Raw genomic sequence first — 23,414 nt, forward strand, 5'->3', positions numbered from 1 at the left:
AAACCCTCCCTGGCAAATACATTCAGAGGCTTTTTATCTGCAAAGTAGAGGAGAGATGACGTTTTAGAAAGGACCTCAAACCAAGCCAGTGATCATTAATGGAGAATGTGTGGAGCAAGTTAAGACCTACAAGTATCTGGGAGTACAGTTAGACGAGAAGCTAGACTGGACTGCCAACACAGATGCCTTGTGCAGGAAGGCACAGAGTCAACTGTACTTCCTTAGAAGGTTGGCGTCATTCAATGTCAGTAGTGAGATGCTGAAGATGTTCTATAGGTCAGTTGTGGAGAGCGCCCTCTTCTTTGTGGTGGCATGTTGGGGAGGAAGCATTAAGAAGAGGGACGCCTCACATCTTAATAAGCTGGTAAGGAAGGCGGGCTCTGTCGTGGGCAAAGTACTGGAGAGTTTAACATCGGTAGCTGAGCGAAGGGCGCTGAGTAGGCTACGGTCAATTATGGAAAACTCTGAACATCCTCTACATAGCACCATCCAGAGACAGAGAAGCAGTTTCAGCGACAGGTTACTATCGATGCAATGCTCCTCAGACAGGATGAAGAGCTCAATACTCACCAATGCCATTAGGCTTTACAATTCAACCGCCAGGACTTAAGAACTTTTTAAAAGCTATTATTAATGCTTTTTGAGATAGTGATTTAGATGCATATCATATTTTTTACTGAGTTAAGTATTGTATGTAATTAGTTTTGCTACAACAAGTGTATGGGACATTGGAAAAAAAGTTGAATTTCCCCATGGGGATGAATAAAGTATCTATCTATCTATCTATCTATCTCCCTATGGAGGTCTGCTGAGGCTATCGCCTAGCTTGTGTCACCTGCCTTCCCATCTGACTAACCCTTCAACATCCCCTGCTCTGCTGCAGTAGGGTCCCAAGGTGCCTTCTCATCAACAAGGTGATGATATTGGAAACTATCTCCTCAGGTTCAAGAGGATGGCCTGGATATGGCAATGGCCAGAGGAGGAGTGGGCCTGCCAGCTAATGCATCTGCTGATGGGTAAAGCTCTTGAAGCCTATGATGCAATGGATGAAGAGAGGTCCAACAACTATCCTGACCTGAAGGAGGCACTGCTGGCTAAATTTGATATCTCACCAGAACCCTATCACCAACACTTCTGTTCTAATGCTCTATCACTGAGACATATCATCACCTGCAGGATCTCTACAACTGATGGATTTGAACAGAGCAGAAGTCCAAGGAGGAGCTTGGTGAAGCCATTATTCTTGAGCAGCTGCTGCAGATTCTTTCTCCAGACACCAGAACATGGGTCCAAGATCAAAAGCCAGTGGATGGGCTCACTGTGGCCCAACTTGCCCTGCAGTACCTCAGTGTCCACAAGGGGGCATCATGATGGCCATCATTCTGAAGCAACAGAGACTAATCTTCCAAGGGACTGTAAACTCAACTCTGTGGAGGTGAGTCGGGGGGGGGGGGGGGGGGATGGAGAAAAGAGGGTAAAGAACCTTTGGTAGTTTCTTCTAAGACTTTCGTTTGCACTGCAGACATCTCCCCTAAAACTTTACTCCATTCACCTTAAACAGATTATCTCTCGTATCGGCCTTTGCCGCCCTGGGGAAAAGGCGCTGGCTCTCTGCCTTTCATAATCTTATGTAAGATACCAAATCATTTCTCATCATCCATCATTCCAAAGAGGAAAGCTCAAGCTCAATCCACCTTTCTTCATAAGACATGTTCTCTAATCCAGTTAGTATCCTGGTAAATTTCCTCTGCATCCTCTCTAAACCTTCCTTATCATTCCTATAGAGTGGCGACTGTAATGGAACACAATACTCCAAGTGTGGTCTAACGAGTTTTATAGAACTACAACATTCCCTCAAGGCTCTTGAACAATCCCCAACTAATGAAGACCAGCATTCCATATACCACCTTAGCTACCCTTTTAATTTGCACAACAATTTTGAGAGATCTATAGACCTGGATCCCAAGATCATTAATTCCTCCTCTCTGCTAAGAATCCTGCAGTTAACCTTGTTGTCTGCCTTCAGGTTTGTTACTTCACTTTTCTGGATTGAACTCCATCTGCCACTTATCAACCTAACTCTGCATCTTTTATATATACCATTGTGAACTACAGAAACCTTCTACACTGTGTAGAACACCTCCGACCTCTATGTCATCTGAAAACCAACTAACCCATACATACCCTCTGAAAGCCATGCTGTCTATACCTAATAAGGCGATGCTTCTCCAAATGCCCGTAAATCCTGTCCCCTAAGAATACTCTCTGATAGTTGTCCCACCAATGATGAAACTTACTGCTCTATAATTCCCAGGGTTATCCCTATTACTTTTCTTGAACAATGAAACAACATTTTCATCTTCCAAACAGATCATCATCAACAAACCCTTACCTTGCTTCCTATAATAACCTTGGGTATATCCCATCCAGCCCTGGAGACTTAACATGTTTTTCAGAAGCTCCAAGACTATTCTTTCTTAACCTCAGCATGCTCCATTATATTAGCCTGTTCTGTGCTGACCAGAACTCCATCTTCCTGAAGAAAAAGATCCATTAAGGACCTTGCCTACCTTCTTCATCTTCAGATCTATGCAGAACCCTACACAAGTCATCCCTAAATGGATACCCAGTTCGGCATGGACTAAAAGGGCCGAGATGACCTGTTTCCATGCTGTAATTGTCATATGGTTAAACAGAAAGTGGTAGGTGCGTGGAATGCACTGCCAGTGAAGGTGGTAGAGGTGGATACAATAGGGTCTTTTAAGAGACTTTTAGACAAGTACATGGAGCTTAGAAAAATAAGGAACTTCTAGGCAGTTTCTAGAGTGGCTACATGGTTAGCACAACATTGTGGGCTGAAGGGCCTGTAATGTGCTGTAGATTTCTATGTTCCTATGTTAAACAACCTCAACATTCCTGCTGTGTAATTCCCTAGAATATCTATTCCCAATTATGCTCATAAGATCCTGCCTTATACCATTGTAATTAGCACTCCCCCAATTAAATACTTCCCCATATTGTCCACTCCTACACTTGGCTGTGGCTATTCAGGTTAGGGAATGTAGTCACTATCTCCAGAATGCTTGCCTATCAAGAGGTCTGTCATCCGACCAGGTTCATTGTCTGGTCCTAGATCCAACATGGCCTGTCCACATACACTGTCTGAATCCTTCCTGGACACACTTAACTAATTCTGCCCCATTGAAACATTTAGGAATAAATAAGGATAAATATTTAGGAAGTTGAAGTCACTCATGACAGCAATCCTGTTATTTTGCACCTTTCCAAGATATGCCCGTTTATCTGCTCCTCAGTTCCAGTGACTACTAAGGGGTCTACAAAATACTCCCAATAGAGTGATTGCTTCCTTTCTTCCTGTTTCTGACTTCAAGTTATACTGACTCAGTAGGCGATCCTTCCACGATGTGCAGTGGTGATACTAACACTGATTAGCAATGCACTTACCCCCCCCCATCCTGTTTCTTACCTTTAATTCCAGGTACCTATCTGTGCTCTAAGCCCTTCAACCGTATTCTTAATCCTTCTATTAAAGTAAACACATTTCAACCCATCCAACTAACTGCATTTAATCCTGATCCACTGTCCATCCTTCCTCACAGTTTCTGCATATTGCATCTATCTTTGCACCAACTGCTCAGTCGTGTTATGTATTTCACATATGCCTTCATAGATCTATAAACCAGATTGACTTTGTATTTTATATTATTTTTATGTGCAATCATGCTTGCTATATTATGACTTGACGATGTAACATTTAAACATTTCTCATTTTCTTGCTTCTAAATATTTCAGCTATGAATACTGTGGCAGGTACTGGAATAAGTAAATGATTTCTTTTGATTTGAAGAATATGTCTTCAAAAACATATTTTCAACTGATTTCTCGTTTGGAATAAACAAGGAAACTTAAAGACTGAAGATGCATCATTAAAATGAGTCACTGCTTAATGGTGTTGTAGTTGAGCATTAATTAGTTACAAATCAGAAATCAAGATATTTAGTTGGCCTTTAAAATTCAATATATTTAGAATAAACATGCTATGATAATTGATAATCAATTCAGGTGTACAGACATTATTTACAATGTATTGCTTCTGTAAGATTTCTGTCCTTGTCTCCTCTACTACTTACATGACCTATTTCACAGTTAATATTGTTTAATAGGTCAGCATTGTATGGATGATATTACACACGATTTACTTTATAACAATCCCTAATGTCCAAATGCTGCATATAAGCATGTGATGTTTTTAATAATCAAAACAATTGGCCTACTAATTATGGAACTCCGTTATGACACTTTAACAGCACCACTGTGGACCCCTCCATGATTTTAATGATGCAATTTTATGATAACCTCGGTAACCCTCTGCTTTGAAATAAATGTCTCTAAATTAATTCACTCTTTTTTGTGGTAGTATTGTATGTGTACTTTCACTATCAAGTAGAAATTGTTTTCCCCAGTTACCTAGATTGTCTGTTACAATTTAAAATATCTCTATTGAAATTTTCTTCCTCGAGTCTCTTCATAATAAAATCACCTACTGAAATTTGTATAAGGAAGTAACCACAGTTATGAAGAAGAGTGACGTGGTGAAGCTCAGTGGGTTGAGCCAAGTCAGTCACAATGCACTGACTGAGCTCTAAAACCCACTCAAAAGCAAAATCAAGCAAATTTACAAATCAATTGCAGAAAAGTGCAAAGCTGAAAAGGGAGTGATCCCAAGGTATTTCAAATCTCTTACTGCTACAGTCCTGTTAGTATTAAATTACTGTGTATAGAAGGTGTGGATATATAACAGATATAGAATTTCTCTCAAACAGTATGTTGCATGCTAAACAAGAAAAGCAGCAATTGGGAGCAAATGGTCATAATTCATCATGTGTTAGCAATGTTTCAGAAATAAACAATTATAAACTGGTGCAAGATCATATCAAGCAATAGTAAATCAAGGCAATTGGACTTGCAGTATTGTCTAGAAGAGGTTTCACCACTCATCTGAGAGGCTTCTTCAGTTCAGAACCATGGTGGGTAGTTTTCTGGCTTATAAACTTAGTGAGTTGTTTAAAGGTTTAGCAATCACATAAGGGTCATTAGAAGTCTCAGAGGTAATGAAAGGGTCATTAGTCTTACCTTTGCATGAATGGAGATGTGAACTGTTGTGGAGATGCTGGGGTAGAGATGTTAGGACTGCATTGTAAGTAGCTGATAGGTGGCGTTGTACCCCACCCCCTCTGTTCATAAGCCAGAAAACTACCCCCGTGGATCAGAACTGAAGAAGCCTCTCGAATGAGTGGTGAAATGTCTTCTGGACAACACAGCAAGTCAGTTGCCTTGATTTACAATGACCTGGATGACTGAGAACCTTCATAGACATGGTGCAAGGCTGATTTTAGTAGCCTGTTATTTGTTTTATCGTATGTGGCTGTCAGGAAAAAATAATGAGGATTCAGATCAAAAATACTTCCAATAATAGAAAAGGAGGTTTTCAGCGATATTAAGGAACACATAGTATGTGATAAATGAGGAATCATCACAATTACCCAGGGCTCATCACTATGGAAAACAAATGAGAAATTAAAAAGGAAAGAGGATTCAGAAAAAAAAGTATAACATTAAGGAAAACCCTAACACATTTTGTAAATACAGTACATGAAGGTCTGATTACCAAAGAAGTATACTAAGTTGGAAACCAATTGACTTTTGTAGTTGAGAATAAATAATAAGCATCAATCTTCACAGAAAAGGAGAAATTATATATATTGACATTAAGAAGGAAGAAAGGAGTCCAAAATCTTCAAAAGCAAATAACTGGCTGTGGCTCAGATACCTCAAGCTGCAAAAAGAAGCAAAGGAATATATCATGCAAACTCTATCATTTTCTGATGCTCTTTGACTACAGAATAGTATAAATGCAGTGTGATGGAAATAACAACAAGGCTAACCATATATTGCAAGCAGATTAATTGAGAATGTAAAAATCCATGGAATTGATGAGAAAATGGTAAGTTGCACTACAAATACATTTAGTAGGATAAAACAAAGATAATGAACAAGAGTTTTAGTAACTGGAATGTGGTGTGTGGTGGGGCATCAAGGAATGTAGGAGTTTACTGTATACTGTTTGTCAAGGATTCATTTGCAAAGAGGGGTGTTGAGCCCCAGGTCTTGGAGTTTGGAGACGAATTTGCTTGGAATTGTAGTATTGAAGCTGGAGCTATAAACTGTAAAATCTTTACTGTTCTAAGTTTGAGTCGAGAGTTAATGTTGCAGCTATATATGTCCCTGGTCAGACCCCACTTGGAGTACTGTGCTCAGTTCTGGTCACCTCACTACAGGAAGGATGTGGAAACTATAGAAAGAGTGCAGAGGAGATTTACAAGGACATTGTCTGGATTGGGGAGCATGCCTTATGAGAATAGGTTGAGTGAACTTGGCCTTTTCTCCTTGGAGTGGCGGAGGATGAAAGGTGACCTGACAGAGGTGTATAAGATGATGAGAAGATAGTGTGGATAGTCAGAGGCTTTATCTCAGGGCTGAAATAGCTAACACAAGAGGGCACAGTTTTAAGGTGCTTGGAAATAGATACAGAGGAGATATCAAAGGTAAGTTTTTTTTATATACAAAGAGTGGTGAGTGTGTGGAATGGGCTGCCAGCGATGGTGGTAGAGGTGGATACAACAGGGTCTTTTAAGAGACTTCTCGATAGGAACATGGAACTTAGAACGATAGAAGGCAATGGGTAACCCTAGGTAATTTCTAAAGTCAATACATGTTCAGCACAGCATTGTGGGCCGAAGGGCCTGTATTGTGCTGTAGATTTTCTATGTTCTTTGCTCCAAAGATGAGAGTAGGGCCAGAGAGATGGCATCCATCGTGGATCTGTTTCAGCAGTAAGTGAGTTGTAGTGGATCACATTTATGCGGGAGGTTGGAGTTAATACAAACCATGACCAGTCTCTTGAAGCACTTCATGATGTTGAATGTCAGAGCCACCAGGTGATGTTTCCATGTTTTCCTAGATACTGGGATAGTAGTGTTTTTTTTTAAAGTAAGTGGGAACTTCTGATTGAGACGGAGAGGAGGTTAATAATGTTTGCAAATACCCCCACCAGCTGATACGTGAAACATCTAAGGACACAACCAGCATCACCATCCAGGGCAGATGCTTTCTGCAGTTCACTCTCTGGAAGGTAGTCTATGGGTTCAGTTGCATTGGAAACTGTCAGGACAGGGGGAGGGGTGTATTTCAATTACTTTCTGTTCAAACCATGCATAGAGTGTGCTAAATTCATTGGGAAGGACTATTCTGTTGTCCGTAATACTGCCTAAATTCATTTTGTAGGCTTTTACAGTAGGTAAGCCTTGCCACAATTGATGGTTGGTCTAAGACTCAGTTTTGAATGGGTATTGTGTCTCGGCATCCCTGAAAGCCTTATGAAGGTCGTATCTCAATTTCTTGTATTGGTTAGGGTCATCTGATTTGAACACCACAGTCATAGACTTTAATAGGGAGTGGATTCCCTTGTTTATCCATGGCTTCAGTTTGGGAACATGGTCCTCAACACACTTGTTGAAAGAATCCATGACAGTGGTAATGTACTAATCTAGGCTGGCTACTGAATCTTTGGACAGGAACCAGTCTACTGACCCAAAACAGTTGCATTAAAACTCAACTATTTTCGCAGACCAAAACAACACTTAATAATCTTAATAGTTCTGCATCCACAGCTCTCGAGTGGAGAATTTCAACATTTCATAACCTTCTGAGAGAAAACTTCATCTCATCTAAGTCTTAAAATGATAATCATTTTCTTTGATATCTATGAAAGGAGTTACTGCGTACAGACATTTTGCCAATGCAACTGAAGATTTAATTGAGGTTTAAAAATTATGGAGAAGTTAAACAGGGCGAAGAGGCTTAACTTAGTTCACTAGGCAGAAAACTAGATTACTAGAAGAAATAGATATAAGTTAGAAGGGTTAGAAAGGAGTTTAAGAAAAATATCTTAAATGTAGCTGAATGTATCTCATTATTGAAAGGATGATGGAGGCTGACACCACCTTTACATTTTTTTAAAAAAAGGCAAGAATGAAGGGCCTTGACATGCAAAGCTGCTGAAAACAACTTGGACATTTGAGTAACTGTATTAGCTCAGTTATTGGCTAGTATGGACATGATGGATCAAATGACTGCATTCTACACTACATTCTATGAGTCAATAGCTGTAACTTTCTGGGAAATACCAGAGCATTTATTCCATCCATATCCAGTCACAGAATAAATATTAACTACAATTTTTTTAAATTCCTAGCCAAGTTGACATACACTGTTTTCAAAAAGTCAGATGTTTGTGGAAAGAGCAGAGGAAGTAGCATTGCTTCTTGACAAAAACCTGAAAGCAAAGGGCACACGCTCAAAATGTCAACTCCTCTCATTTCTATACTGATTTTTCTTGAATTTTGGGGGGGGGGGGGTGGGGGGGTAGAGGCCAAGAGGGGAATGTGGTTGTGTGTGGTTGGTGGATTCAAATACTGATTTTGTATAACACTCCTATTATCAACTGATTTTTTTCCCCCTTGTTGGTCAATTAATACTTCATTTTGTCTAAAAAGTAATGTAGTGTTGTCAGTATTGCCAAGTAGCAAAGGCGGTCTTCCTGTCACAGACATGTCATTACATTTTCATGAACTTTTGTTATACTTGGAACTCTGTAATTAGATATAATTTTACATTTTGTTATTTAATCTTTATATAGTATGCTTAGAAATAACTGCAAACTCACTTCACACTCAAATTAATTCATAGTAAATGGGTGTAACTAGTTAAAACCAGGATCTATTTCCTGTTCTGGGATTATGCAAATAAAATTCTAAAGAAAAGTGCAAATTGGATTGATTCATGCAATCAGATCATGAGCTTTCTGCTGGGTTTACAGTCTTGATCTTCATGCACGTTTCCCTCTGTTAGTCTAAGAAATGCTGTTCATTGAAGACAGTGTGGATTTCAGCCTTTATTGAGACTCCTGAAATATGGAACTAGAACCACATTGGCAAACCAAAGTTGAGCTTTGGTTGTGGAGTACAAGACTCATTCTCTTGATGATTTAGAGGTCAGCCTCTGAAGGTGTGCATGCTGAAGAGTTGTTAGCATGTTGCAATTTAATGACTGAGGTTGGAGTGGCCTTGTTTCTGGAGTGAAGTAGAGTGTACAGTTTCTATTGGTCCTGTAAATTATCTCAGAAATTACCACTTAAAAATGTCCTTCCTGGTATTGTCACCTAGACACAACAAAATCATTGTTTCAGTGTTTAGTTTCTGAAAAAGAAATGCTTTACATTTAACTATTTACAACCTGCATTTTCAATGCTCCAAGATATTCAGATGACTTCCAGAAGAAGAGATGAAGTAAAGAACATACAAACTCACTCATGAAATTGCAACAAATATGCTGTACTATTTTCAACCAATATTAAATGTACAAACAGATAAAGTGCACCACACCCTCAAATAAAACAAGGCACCATATACGCGCAGTTAACTTGTGTAAGTAGCCTTTAATAGGAAAGCTGGTGGATACTACCAGGATGTGAGGTATTCATGAGCAGAGGTGGTTGGTTGAGTTAGGAACCTGGTGATTGGCACTGTGTCAAGAGTTCTACGAGGTAGGTATTAACTATGGCAGTAAAATAACCCAGCCTAAAATGTGCCATTCTAAATAGATACAGTTTTAATTTTAAGGACGGATTGTTGCACTGCTCCCCAGAAAATCATTCATTTCAGGTTTTTACAATTTTTTTTTCAAAGTGTTTGCTTCTAGGAAATGAGCATTTGTTACATTTATTCACTGGATATTAGAAATGCAAGCAAGCAATGCCAGTATTTAATACTCATCCATAATTGCCTTTTGATGGGTAGCAGTGAACCGCCTCATTAACCTACTGCATTCCTCCAGTGCAAGTGCTGTTAGTTCCAGACTTTTGCCCAAGTTGACTAAGTAAGAATTTTTAAATATTTCTAGATCAGTATTGTGTGTAGCTGTGGGGGGAGGGGCGTGTAACTTGGACATTGAGGTACCAATGAGTTATAGAACAATATGGTATGAAAACAGGAAACAGGCCCTTTTACCCAACCAGGTTATACCAATCACAGTGCCCACCCAGCTAGTCCCAATTTCCAGCATGCCTGCAAGATCCCAATAAGCTTTCCCCTTCATTTACCCATCCAAGTGCTTCTGAAATGATACTATTGTACCTGTGTCTCCTCTACAGCTTGTTCCATATGTTCACCACCTTCTGCATGAAAACATTGCCCATCTGGTCCCTTTCCAGTCTTCCCTTTCTCACCCTAAATTTGGGCTCCTCTACCCGAGGGAAAAGATTGCTGCCATCCACGCTGTCTATGCCCCTCGTGATTGTATATGTCTCTTTCATATCGCCCCTTATTTTCCCATGGTCCAAGGAATAAAGACCCTCTTCACCTCTGATCCCCCAATGAGGGCTGCTCATGGGACTCCAGTTTCCACCTCTGAAGTCAATGATCAGCTCCTTGGTCTTGCTAACAGAGGGAGGTTGTTGTTATGGCACCACTCAGCCAGATTTTCAGTCTCCTTCCTATATGCTCGTGCATCACCACCTTTGATTCTACAGTGGTGTTGTCAGCAAACTTAAATATTGCATTGGGGTGCTGCTTAGCCACATAGGCATAAGTGTAAGTGAGCAGAGCAGGACTAAGAACACAGCCTTGTGGTGCAACTGTGCTAATGGAGATTGGGGAGGAAATATTGCCAATCCAAACCGAGTGGGGTCTGCAAATGAGGAAATCGAGAATCCAATTGCACAGAGATATTGAAGCCAAGGTCTTGAAACTTATTACATTCGGCCCTCCTTATCCGCGAGGGCTTGGTTCCGGGATTCCTCGTGGATACCAAAATTCGTGGATGCTCAAGTCCCTTATTCAACCTGTATCAATGCTGTGGACCAACCCCAGACCTTATTTAACCGTCTCAGTGCAGTGGACATTAGGACCCGGCGGCAGAGATCTGAATCCGCAGTGTTTCTGTTCACAAAAATAATCACAATAACGATTGAAAATAAAGTGGAAATAATAAAGCGATCAGAAAGAGGTGAAATGCCATCGGTCATTGGAAAAGCGTTAGGCTACGTCGGTCAATGATTGGTACAATTTTAAAGGATAAAGTGAGAAAGGCTGTGCCCCGATGAAAGCTACAATTATTACTAAGCAACGCAGTGGTTTAATTATGGGGTTTTGGGTTTTTGATCCTCCACATCAACCCGGCACGGTGGAGAGCGCACTTGGGAGTGCTCTGTCACTAGATTGAACTTGGGAACTTCTGTTCCCGAGCCCAGCGCTGAAACGTACATTCTCAAGTGTTTTATATGCATAGAAAGGTAAAATATATACTATATACAAAGACAAACGTTTGACTAACTGACACTAAATAATACCAGATGTACCTGTTCCGACTTACTTAGCAAGAGAACTTCCGATTTTTTTGATCCCAATCCACGATAACCCACGCACATCCTCCCGTATACTTTAAATCATCTCTAGATTACTTATAATACCTAATACAATGTAAATGCTATGTAAAATAGTTGTTATACTGCATTGTTTAAGGAATAATGACAAGAAAAAAAGTCTATACATGCTCGAACAACAAGTGGTGGAAGAGCACTTCCAGGTTTTCGCGATTCGTGGTTGGTTGAATTCGCACATGCGGAATTCGCAGATAAGGAGGGCCAACTGTAATTAGTTCTGAGGGGACAATAGTTTTGAATGTCAAGCTACAGGCAAAGAAGAGCATCTTGATGTTTGCATCTTCACTGTTCTGATGTTCCAGTGAAGAGCAAATGAAATGACATCCGCTGTTCATCTGCTGTGATGGTAGGCAAATTCGAGCGGATCCAAGTCAATTCTCAAGCAAGAATTGATGTGTTCCATCACCAACACCTTTAAAAGCACTTCTTCACATGGATGTAAGTGCTACTGGACGATAGTCATTATGGCAGGTTGCCACGTCCTTCTTAGGCACTGGTATGCTGTGGTGCTAGAAAGTTTGTGAACCCTGTAGCATTTTCTCTATTTCTGCACAACTATGACCTAAAATGTGATCAGATCGTCACGTACGTCCTAAAACTAGATAAAGAGAACCCAATTAGATAACACAAAAAATTATTCTTGGTCATTTATTTTTTGAGAATAATGATCCAATATTACATGTATTTATTGGAAAAAGTGTGTGAACCCTTGCTCTCAAGTAACCCCTTGTACAGCAATAACTTCAATCAAACATTTCTGTTTAACTGTTGATCAGTCCTGCACATCACCTTGGAGGAATTTTAAGCCATTCCTCCTTACAGAACTGCTTCAACTCTGGGATGTTGGTGGGCTTTCTTGCATGAACTGCTTGCTTCAGGTCCTTTCACAGCATTTCCATAGGATTAAGGTCAGGCCTTTGACTTGATCATACTAAAACCCAAATTTTCTTCTTTTGTTGCTTTACTCTTGTCTTCCGGATCATTGTCTTGTTGTATTATCCAACTTCTATTAAGCTTCAGTTGATGGACTGCTACCCTGATATTCTCCTGTAAAACATCTTGATAGAATTTTGAATTCATTATTCCCTCAAAAATTGCAAGCTGTCCATGCCCTGAGGCAGCAAAGTAGCCCCAAACCATGATGCACCTTCCACCATGCTTCACAGTTGGGTGAGATTTTGGTGTTGGTGTGCAGTGCCCCTTTTCCTCCAAACATAGCAATGTGCATTTTTTTTGGTAATTTATTTTTTTTATTGAAGTTCATCATCAAACAAACATTTCCATAAGATGTATTTCAGACATTGTACATATACATCATATAATCATATATATCACAAATCTCCACGAAGTATTTATCTGAGGTATACACTTATAGAAAAGAGTGGAAAGAAAAAACAAGCAAAAGGAAAGAACTATGTACAAGTAGGGAGTGATCTTTTTTTTAACAACAGATTCATTGATTTGTGAGAATAAAATCAGGCCTATGAGGCATTATGTAGTTAAACCATTTTTCCCAGTATGAATCAAATTGTTCCATCTTATGATTAACAGATGCTGTTATCTTCTCCATTTTGTAAATGTCCATTGTAATTTCCATCCATGTATTTGTGATAACCATTTCCTAGTAAGAGTCTTTTTACCAGCTACCAACAGTATATTCATTAAATATTTATCTCTTTTCAACCATTCTTGAGGTATATACCCAAAATATTTGGTCTTACTCTCTAAGGGTATTTCATATTTAAAGATGTCTTGTTGGGCATTGTGTATCCCCCTCCAATAGTTTTTGATAACAGGGCAGTCCCAAAAAATATGATGATTTGCATTTTGATTTCCACAATTTCTCCAGCAAATAGGGAGGTTGCTATCATAATGGGATTTCTGAGAGGGTGTAATAAAATATCTTAACAAGTTCAACTTTTGTCTCATCTGTCCACAGAACATTGTCCCAGAAGCATTGTAGAACATCCAGGTGGTCTTTTGCAAATTTGAGATGTGCAGCAGTGTTGTTTTTTTTTGGAGCAGTGGTTTCCTCCGTGGTGTCCTTCCATGAACACCATTCTTGTTCAGTGTTTTTCTTATAGTGGACACGTGAACAAAGGCTTTTAGCAAGTTCCACAGATTTCGGCAGGTCTTTTGCTGTTACCCTGGGGTTCCTTTTGACCTCCTTCAGCTTTGCATATTGTGCTCTTGGTGTGATTTTTGCAGCATGCCCACTTCTAGGGAGAGTAGCAACAATGCTGAGTTTCCTCCATGGTCTTTAGAAATGCTTTTGTAGCCTTTTCCAGTTTCAAGCATCTTTACAATTCTTCTAAGGTCCTCTGAAAGTTGTTTTGATTGAAGCATGGTGCACATAAACAGATCTTTCTTGAGAAGAGCAGGCTCTGTCAGTAACCTGTCTTTTTTATAGGGCAGGGCAACTCTACTACCCATACCTCCAATCTAATTGATTGGAACACCTGACTCCAGATACATTTTGTAGAAGGCATTACCCCAGAGATTCACATACTTTTTGCAACAAATGCACATAATATTGAATCATTTTTCTCAATAAATAAATAAACAAGTATAATGTTTTGTGTTATTTAATTTGGTTCTCTTTATCTAGTTTTAGGACTTGCATGAAAATCTTGCATATTTATGCAGAAATAGAGAAAATTCTACAGGGTTCATGAACTTTCTAGCACCACTGTAATTGAAGCTTACTTGAAGCAAGTGGGTACCTCAGGCTGCCCAAGCAAAAAGTTAAAGATCTCAGTGCACACTCCAGATCAGCACAGGCCTTTAGTACTTGACCTTGTATCTCGTCTAGGCCGGATGCTTTCCATGGGTTTACCCTCCTGAAGGATGCTCTCATGTCGGCCTCAGAGGCTGAAGTCTCAGGGTCTTCGGGGACTGTGGAAGTTCATGAAGGTTCATCCATGTTGTGACAGTCAAAGCAAGCGTAAAAAGCATTGAATGTCACAACCACAGGTCTGCATGCCCTTTGTAGGTGGGTTAACGTATGGGTTTGGCAATCATGCTCGTGTGTTTGCCAATTAGTGTTTCATTTCATTGTGGTAGTATTTAATTCCCTTCTTCTCATTTGTCTTGTCGGAACTTGACCAAAAGCAGCAACAGCAACGCTCCGTGATTACTGTTGTCCTGGTTCCAGGAAAGAAGATGCCTATTTAGACTGAAGATCTTAAGGAGGGGTATTAATTCAGTATTAAGCTACTATTACTGAGCACTGTATTAGTGTTAACTTTAGTTTGGAAGTTTTACTCTACAGCCCTGTTGGCCTAGTGTTACTGTTGATCAGCTTCAGTGAATCTGTCTCAGGATTTGGGCCATAACTGCACATTTCTGTCATTGAGCTCATTTGAGAACGAAGCCTTGTTGTCACCTATGTCACTTGGTTTCACTTTGTCAGAGGTAATAGCATTCAAGCCAAGCAACAGCTGTTGAGCATCCTTCATTGATTCAAGTTTGGCCCAGAATTGCCTGTTCGCATCTAAGATGGCTTTCTAGAGATCGTACCTGGACCTCTTGTTCTTGGTCAGCAGACCTGAACGCCTCTGATCTGGCCCTCAACAGATTGTGGATCTCATGGTTCATCCAGGGCTTCTGGTTGGAGAAGACGCTGAATGATTTTGTGAGGACACACTCATCTATGACTGTTTTTATAAAGTCCATCACAACCATGATATATTCATTCAGACCCTCTGATAAATCCTTGAACAAGGCCCAGTCAATCAACTTGAAACAATTCTGTAGCCACTCCTCTGCCTTCCAGGACCACCCCTTTGTCGTCCTTATCACTGGAGCTTTACTCCGTATGTCTGTATGCAGGTAGGAAGAGGACAACCAAATGATCAGATTTCCTGAAATAGTCTTGGCACGGAACAGTAGGTATTATAATTAGGCAGACTTCTACAAATAAGCCTGAATGAAGCCCCCAACAGTGATTTGAAATGCGTCAGGGTAGGCTCTTTCTTGTTTGCTGTTGGCAGTACTTAGTACCTTGAGTGCCTGCTTAACGTCAGCTTTTGGCAGTACGTAAACTGCAGTCAGCATCATGGAGGTGAACGTTCTTGATAAGGAGAATGGTCGACACTTAATTATTAGATGTTCCAAGTTGGAGGAAACAAGAGTGTAATAAGACCACTGCTTTCGAACACCACAAAGAGCTTATCGTGAAACACAGATCCCACCTTTTCCCTCACTGAATCAGAAGTCCATTCTATCCTGTGTATCAAGAAACCCTCTGGTCTTGCCAAAGTATCTGGCTTGTCTGGAGTGAGCATGTCTCTGTGGAACAGAACACAGCAGTTCTTCATTTCCCTCCAATACAGCAATCTTGCCCTTAGGTCCTCAATCTTGTTCTCCATCGATTTGTATATTTGCTACAAGGTACTGGGTTGAGAAAGTTTCATACCACAGCATTTTAGCCTGGCTTGGAATCCTCCTCTCCTCCCTCTCGTCTGGCCATGGCGTGTACCTTCGTCTGCTTAAAAGTACTGTACCTGCATGCTTGAGTGTTAAGGCTGATTTATACTTGTGCGTACAGGCTACGCCACAGCCTATGGCATAGCCCTGATTTTCACTTCTGCATCGCTCTACGCCGTGGCGAGCATGCGTTGGTGTGCGCCAAAATGCTAGTTGGTGGTGGAGTTTCTATGCCACTGTGTTGAGTTTCTTCGTGAGAGACACGGACGAGGAAATGCATTTCAAACATTTGCGCGTGTTGGCAGGTAGATTTGACGATTTGATTCATCTATTTCGTATCGATGTACGCACAGCCTACAAACATGGTGGAGAAACAACTGGAAATGCGATGCTACCAAGTGGACCAATCACAGTTGTTGCAGTCTTTGTTGGCACAACACGTGAGTAACTTTTTTCGAGAGGTGCACATCACCCTATGGCGTAGGGTACAGCGCAGGTACGGCGTAGGGTATGCGATACCTATGGCGTAGATACAACGCACAAGTATAAATCAGCCTTAAGTCTGCCAAGTCCTTCAGAAGATCATGGAATTGCTAGTCTGTTAAGACAGTTCAAAAGTTCATTACTTAAAGGGAAATTACAGGCTGTAGATTGCAGTGAGAGAAGTTCAGAAGAAATATATTTAGAAATTTTATAAGTTGCCCACAACATGTTGCTGAAGTTCACTGGCCCCATCTTACAATGATCAAAGGTTTCAAAGGTACATTTAATATCAGGGATATGTATACAATATACATCCTGAAATGCTTTTTCTTCACAACCATCCACGAAAACAGAAGAGTGCCCCCAAAGAATGAACAACAATTAAATGTTAGAACCCTTCAGCCCCACCAGCTCCCCCCCACGCATAAGCAGCAATAAAGCAATGGTCCCCCCTCCCCCACCAGCAAAATAAACACATCAGTACCCACCACCGAGTACTCAAGCGTGCAGCAAAGACACAGACTTGCAGTTCCCCAAAGACGACTCGATCACCCAGTATTCGACATTTCACGGGCTCTCTCTCTGTCTCTCTTTCTCTCTCTCTCTGTCTCTCTCTCTCTCTCTCTCTCTCCCTCTCTCTCTCTCTCTCCCTCTCCCTCTCCCTCTCCCTCTCCCTCTCCCTCTCCCTCTCCCTCTCCCTCTCCCTCTCCCTCTCCCTCTCCCTCTCTCTCTGTCTCTCTCTCTCTCTCTCCCTCTCCCTCTCTCCCTCTCTCCCTCTCTCCCTCTCTCCCTCTTCCTAATAAGGGAGAAAGAGGTGTCTCCGTTTCACAGCAAGAAGGGAGACATAACAAACAACTCACTGAATTATAATGTTAAAAGTTCATTGCATTACTTTTTCCGAGCTCTATGCCCAAAGATCTCAGTTCTCTGGGCACATTGCCAGAGATCTTCCATCTCCCACGACACACTGGTCCTCAACACCAACCTTCGGTCTGCCCATCTCCAAAGCCACAAGATCCCGGAACTATGAAGGCGAGCTCATCTCTTAGGCTGCATCATTGGCATATCAAATAATGGCCAGTCGTGAAACCTCGAGAGTGGGTCTCATCCCTGCAAAAAAACGAAGTCAGCGTGTAACTCCAGGTCCTGGTCATCAAAAGAACTCTGAAAGGGAAAAATAGAGATATTAAGGATGGAAATCAAGCCGTTTCTGAAGATGCAAGCAAAGGAGTCTCCATTAGGCACCATTGTCTCCTCCTAAGCAGCTACCTTAATCATGGATTCACCTTTGGGTCTGAATGAATATGTCATAACTGTCACTGACTTAATTAAGACCTCTGTGGATAAGTAGGTGTCTTTGAGAGCATACTGAGTGTTTCCAAACAAGAAAACTTGGATGAACCAGGAGCTACTCAGTCTGATGAGGGCTAGATCTTCAGTGTTCAAGACCAGTGATCCAGAACCCTACAAAAAGTCCAGGTATGACATGCAGAAGATTAATTATAAAAGTGAAAATGCAATTCCTTATGAAGTTAGAAACACAATCAGATGCACAACAGCTGTGGCAGGGTTTGCATGTGATTACTTCTTGTAAGTCAAAACATAACAGCATGAATGGCAATAATGCTTCACTTCCCAATTAATACAATGTCTTTTATGCATGCTCTTAAAGGGAGAATTAATACCATACCTGTAAGATAGGTCGGCTGGTTGAATGGTGTTACAATAACAATCTCGCTCTCAAAGACAGCAATACCAAGGAATTGATTGTGGACTTCAGGAAGGGGAAGCAGGAAGAACATATAATACACTAGTGCTTATTGAGGGGTCAGTGGTGGAAAGGGTAAGTGGCTTCAGGTTCCTTGGCATCGGCATCTCAAGAGGATCTGTCCTGGGCACAACATATTCGTGCAATGCCAGTGGCTGTACTTCATGAGGAAATTTAGAAGGTCACCTGACTGGTCGCAGACCATATGGTATGAAGGCCCCAATGTACAGGATTGACAGGAGCTGCAGAGGACTGTACACTCAGCCAGTTCCATCTCTGGCACAGCCCTCCCCACCATCGAGGACACATTCAAGAAGCGGTGACTTGGAAAGGTGGCATCCATTACTTAGGACCCTGTGTTATAGCTTTGTGAGTTTAGCAGCTTATATTTAGGCAAATCTTTGTTGCAATTAGTCAAAGTCAGCATGGTTTCTGTTAAGGGAAATGTTGTCTGACAAATCTGTTAAAGTTCTTCGATGAAGTAACGAGCAGGGTAGGCAAAGGAGAGGCAGTGGATGTCACTTACTTGGATTTTCAGAAAGCGTTTGATAAGGTGCCACACATGAAGCTGCTTAACAAGGTAAAATCCTATAGCATTACAGGAAAAATACAGGCATGGATAGCAGAATGGCTGACAGGCAGGAGGCAGCAAGTGGAAATAAAAGGGGCCTTTTCTGGTTGGTTGCCGGTGACTGCTGGTGTTCCTCAAGGGTCAGTATTGGGACTGTGGCTTTTCACATTGTTTGTCAATGATTTACACAATGGAATTGATGGCTTTGTGGCAAAGTTTGCGGATGATATGAAGATGAGTGGGGGGGAGTAGGTGGTGTTGAGGAAGCAATGCAATTGCAGCAGGACTCAGACTAATTGGAAGAATGGGCAAAAAATTGGCAGATGGAATACAGTGTTGGGAAATGTATGATAATGCATTTGGTAGAGGAACAATAGTGCAGACTATTATCTAAATGGGGAGATAGTTCAAACATCAGAGGTGCAGAGGGACTTAGAAGTCCTCATGCAAGACTGCCACAAGGTTAATTTACAGGTTGAGTCTGTGGTAAGGAAGGCAAATGCAATGTTGGCATTTATTTCAAGGGGAATAGAATATAAAGACTCAGCATCATCTGATTGCTTTTATAAGACACTAGTCAGGCTGCACTTAGAGTATTGTTAACAGTTTTGGGCCCCATATCTCAGAAAGAATGTGTTATCATTGGAGAGAGTCCAGAGGAGGTTCATGAGGATTTTTTCAGGAATTAAAGAGTTAATGCATGAGGAGCATTTGGCAGCTTTGGGCTTGTACAAGTTGCTGTCCAAGTCGCGTGCCATCTTGGACAATGTCTCCCATCCACTCCATAATGTACTGGTTAGGCACCAGAGTACATTCAGCCAGGGACTCATTCCACTGAGATGCAACACTGAGCGTCATAGGAAGTCATTCCTGCCTGTGGCCATCAAACTTTATAACTCCTCCCTCGGAGTGTCAGACACCCTGAGCCAATAGGCTGGTCCTGGACTTATTTCCACTTGGAATAATTTACTTAATATTATTTAATTATTTATGGTTTTATATTGCTATATTTCTACACTATTCTTGGTTGGTGTGACTGTAACAAAACCCAATTTCCCTCGGGATCAATAAAGTATGTCTGTCTGTACTCTCTGGAATTTAGAAGAATGCAAGGGGATCTCACTGAAACCTACCAAGTATTGAAAGGACTAGATAGGGTAGATGTGGAGAGGATGTTTCCTATGACGGGTATCCAGAACTAGAGAGCACAGCCTCAAAATTGAGGGGCGACCCTTTAGAACAGAGGTAAGGAGGATTGTTTTTAGCCAGAGAATAGTATAGCATTCTGTGGAATGCTCTGCCACAGACTGCAGTGAAGGCCATGTCCGTGCATATATTTAAGGCGGAAGTTGATAGTTTCCTGATTGGTCAGGGCTTCAAAAGATTTGGCGAGAAGGCAGGTATATGGGGTTGAATGGGATCCAGGATCAGCCATGATGGAATAGCGGAGCAGACTTGATGGGCTGAATGGTCTAATTCTGCTCCCATGACTTATGGTCTTCTGGCTTACACTTCTGCTTTCCTTATTGAACCTAGGCTGGTTTCCAGGTTTGTTAGTGATAAAGTGAGGGAAGTGCCAGGTTAGGTCACAGATTTAGAAATGTAAATGGAATACATTTCTACAGTTATTGATGGCCCACAGCCCCTAATGAATACCCTGTTCTAAGCTAATAGATCTTGTCAGAATCTGACTGCCATGGACTGCCACACCTTAGTTCCACACAATGGTAAGTGTCCTTAATAATGAAAATAGGACTTGTCTGCAGAACCCTCTGCATTGTGATGCTTACTTCTGCCAAAACTGTTGAGCACAAATGTATCTGCAAAAGGTTATTTGATGAGGATGAAGTCAAGTAAGTTGTGCTCATATTTTGTTGTCTTTCTATACATTTAGTTTGACAGCAATGTTCTTAAGGTCTGGGCCAGATTGACTAGCATAATTGCTGTTAAGCCACTTCTAGTAATAGACAATATAACACCCCACCTTGATGACATGGTGTACCCTAGATGCCTTTGGTGTTTCTTCTAAATGGAATTTAACTTCATTAGCTGAGGAAGATGGCTGGAAATAATTGGAAGTTTGTTTGCTTGTATCTGACCTGATGTCATTAGACTTCATTAGTCAATGTTCAGTGTTGAACTCCATTTGATTCTGTACACCACCTCTAGTCTTTAGTTAAGACCTCTTTGGGCCTCTAGTCTTTAGTTAAATAATCATGAAAAGCCTGATTGTCCTAAAAGTTATTTGGTTCATAAAAACATTGTCTTGAGCTAATGTTTGGCTCATTTGGTTCATTGATGTCTTTCAGATGGCTATTACTTGAATTGTATGGGTTTGTTTGTATGAATATGATGATAATATGTTACCTGCTCATCTGTCAGACTATACTCTCAAAATTTGAAACACAATTTAACTCCAGTAATGTAATAATATGTAGCATAAAGGGTATGAGTTGTGATTTAGCTTGCAAAGTGCAAACCACTGAGGTGTTCACTAATTCATATTGCATGTTTATAACTTATTTTGGGTAAATTATGCAAAGTATTTTAGAACTGTTGAAAGAAAGTAGAAGCAAATATCCTTCTAAACCGTATTTAATGTTGCAGAAAATGCAAAAACAGTGATGTGATCAACTGGCCATTCAGTCTTTTGGGGTTGCTATAGTGATTAAGAACAAGAGATTACTGCAGTTATACTGGTTTACATTCAGTACATCAAAGTTTAAGTCTTTCCCTTTGTCTGTGGGCAGGCTTGTTAGCTTGTATCACCAATCTCTGAAAATCATAGTAAAATAATATAAATCACTAATTTATCATTTACATATTATTGACTTAAGGAATTGGTTCTCTGACATAAATCCTTATTTTTGTTTTACACTGTATTCCCTTCTGACTAATAATTTAATAAATGATCTTCATTAAATTCCTAATCAATAATACTTTTAACAAAAGTCAGTTTTATTGCATGTGTTGCAAATAATTGGCAAATTTTAAATGAGACAAAAACAAGTTTTATGATTGTCAGTCTGTTAAGCTTCCTTAACAAATTATTTGTAATAGTTTAACACTCTGCAACCATATTTTGTTGTAGCTGACTATCCCTTTCTTCATGTACCAACTATGCTTTATGACATGGGTAATTACTGGAGGCAGCTGATGTTGGTTTTGGTAAATCCAGTTGTCCTCCCTCCCAGCTGTTGATCATAAGAGTAGTTAAACACATCTGTTTCAACAGCTGGCAATTAAATGAATCTGATACCTTTGGTTAAGCAAAATTTATTCAATCCTTCAAAAGCTATGCATGCTGAATCACATTAATAATTTCTCACAGTACACTTTCTATTGGTTAAATTTGAAAAATAGTTATTTTGAATATTGTCAAGGGGAAATGAGTTCTTACTTATTATTTTCATGTATAAATTAATAAAATAATAAGGAAACCATCCATAGTAAAGTAAAGAATAGTTTTGATAGCAATGTAGCCAACAAAATGACAATAGAAAGGGTCTCAAAGATCTACAGCCTTGGAACACACAACAAATTTTTAATTGTGTCTGTGCTCTTTTTTCATATTGGACACATTATCATAGAAAACAAAGGGGAATGAATTCACTTAAAAACCATGTGAATTTACATGACTGATACAGACATTGCAGTACATTGCTGCTTTATAGAATACCTCAGCTTACACACATATGATAAAGAACAAATTCAGTAGAGTTCTTATATACCATAATGTAAATTTGATGGCACATTATTTTTATAATGACATTATAATAGCATATCATGAATTATTCTACTGCTAAGGAAGAGCCCCGTAATGTCAGTCCAATTTCTATAAGCAAACACAGACTGAGGTCACCCAGAGCTTGATTGTTTGGTTCAAGAATCTTGCAGATTGACAAGAAACACCTAGCATTCTCTCCCTATTTTGCATCTGTAATTGAGTGTGTCATTGGAGTGTGACATCTGTCAGAGTTTTCATATACATTTCTAAAATATATGTTGCTGTCAATGTAATTTTCTTGTTGTAAGCTGTTGCAAACATTTGAAGCCATGTTTTTCTTCACTTTTTTGTGTTCTCTGTGATTTCTCCTGAACTTTCAGGGTCTTTTTCATTGATTTGTTGTATCCATAAACTTGGAGACCCCAATCTTATCACTGTTGTATTTATTCTCTTTTGAAGTGCTTTCAATAGCTCATTGACTCATGGTTTATTTTTCTATCTCTGAATTCCATTGCTTTATTGTTTAAATGCTGCACTTAGCTTGATGTCCACTAATTGTATGGCAATTCTGATCCTTTTAGAGGACCTGAAGAGGGGAGGGCACAGTGCTTCTCAAATAGTGACTCTATGAAATAGATTCATCTGTACTGTTGCATAGTGTGAGCAATGTGCCTCCAAAAACTGCAGAGGGATCATTTCCAGCACAGGGAAAGCTTACAACCAACAGACACTGGCATCAGTTTAATCAGTGGGTCTTTGCTTCCCAGTATACATTTTTGATTTCTGTTTTTTGAGTTTCAAGGCCAGGTCTTATTAAAAACATATATTTCTATTTTATTCTTTAACCTACTTCAGG

At 40.2% G+C, this 23,414-nt stretch overlaps 1 protein-coding gene across 7 annotated transcripts in view; it reads left to right on the forward strand.

Annotated features, from left to right (window-relative positions):
• The window catches only part of mipol1 (mirror-image polydactyly 1), a 308,039-nt gene that overhangs the window by 231,756 nt on the left and 52,869 nt on the right, over nt 1-23,414 (forward strand). The window lies entirely within an intron of this gene.

The sequence above is a fragment of the Hemitrygon akajei genome, chromosome 3 (assembly GCF_048418815.1).
Source record: "Hemitrygon akajei chromosome 3, sHemAka1.3, whole genome shotgun sequence".
In the NCBI taxonomy this organism is placed as follows: domain Eukaryota; kingdom Metazoa; phylum Chordata; class Chondrichthyes; order Myliobatiformes; family Dasyatidae; genus Hemitrygon; species Hemitrygon akajei.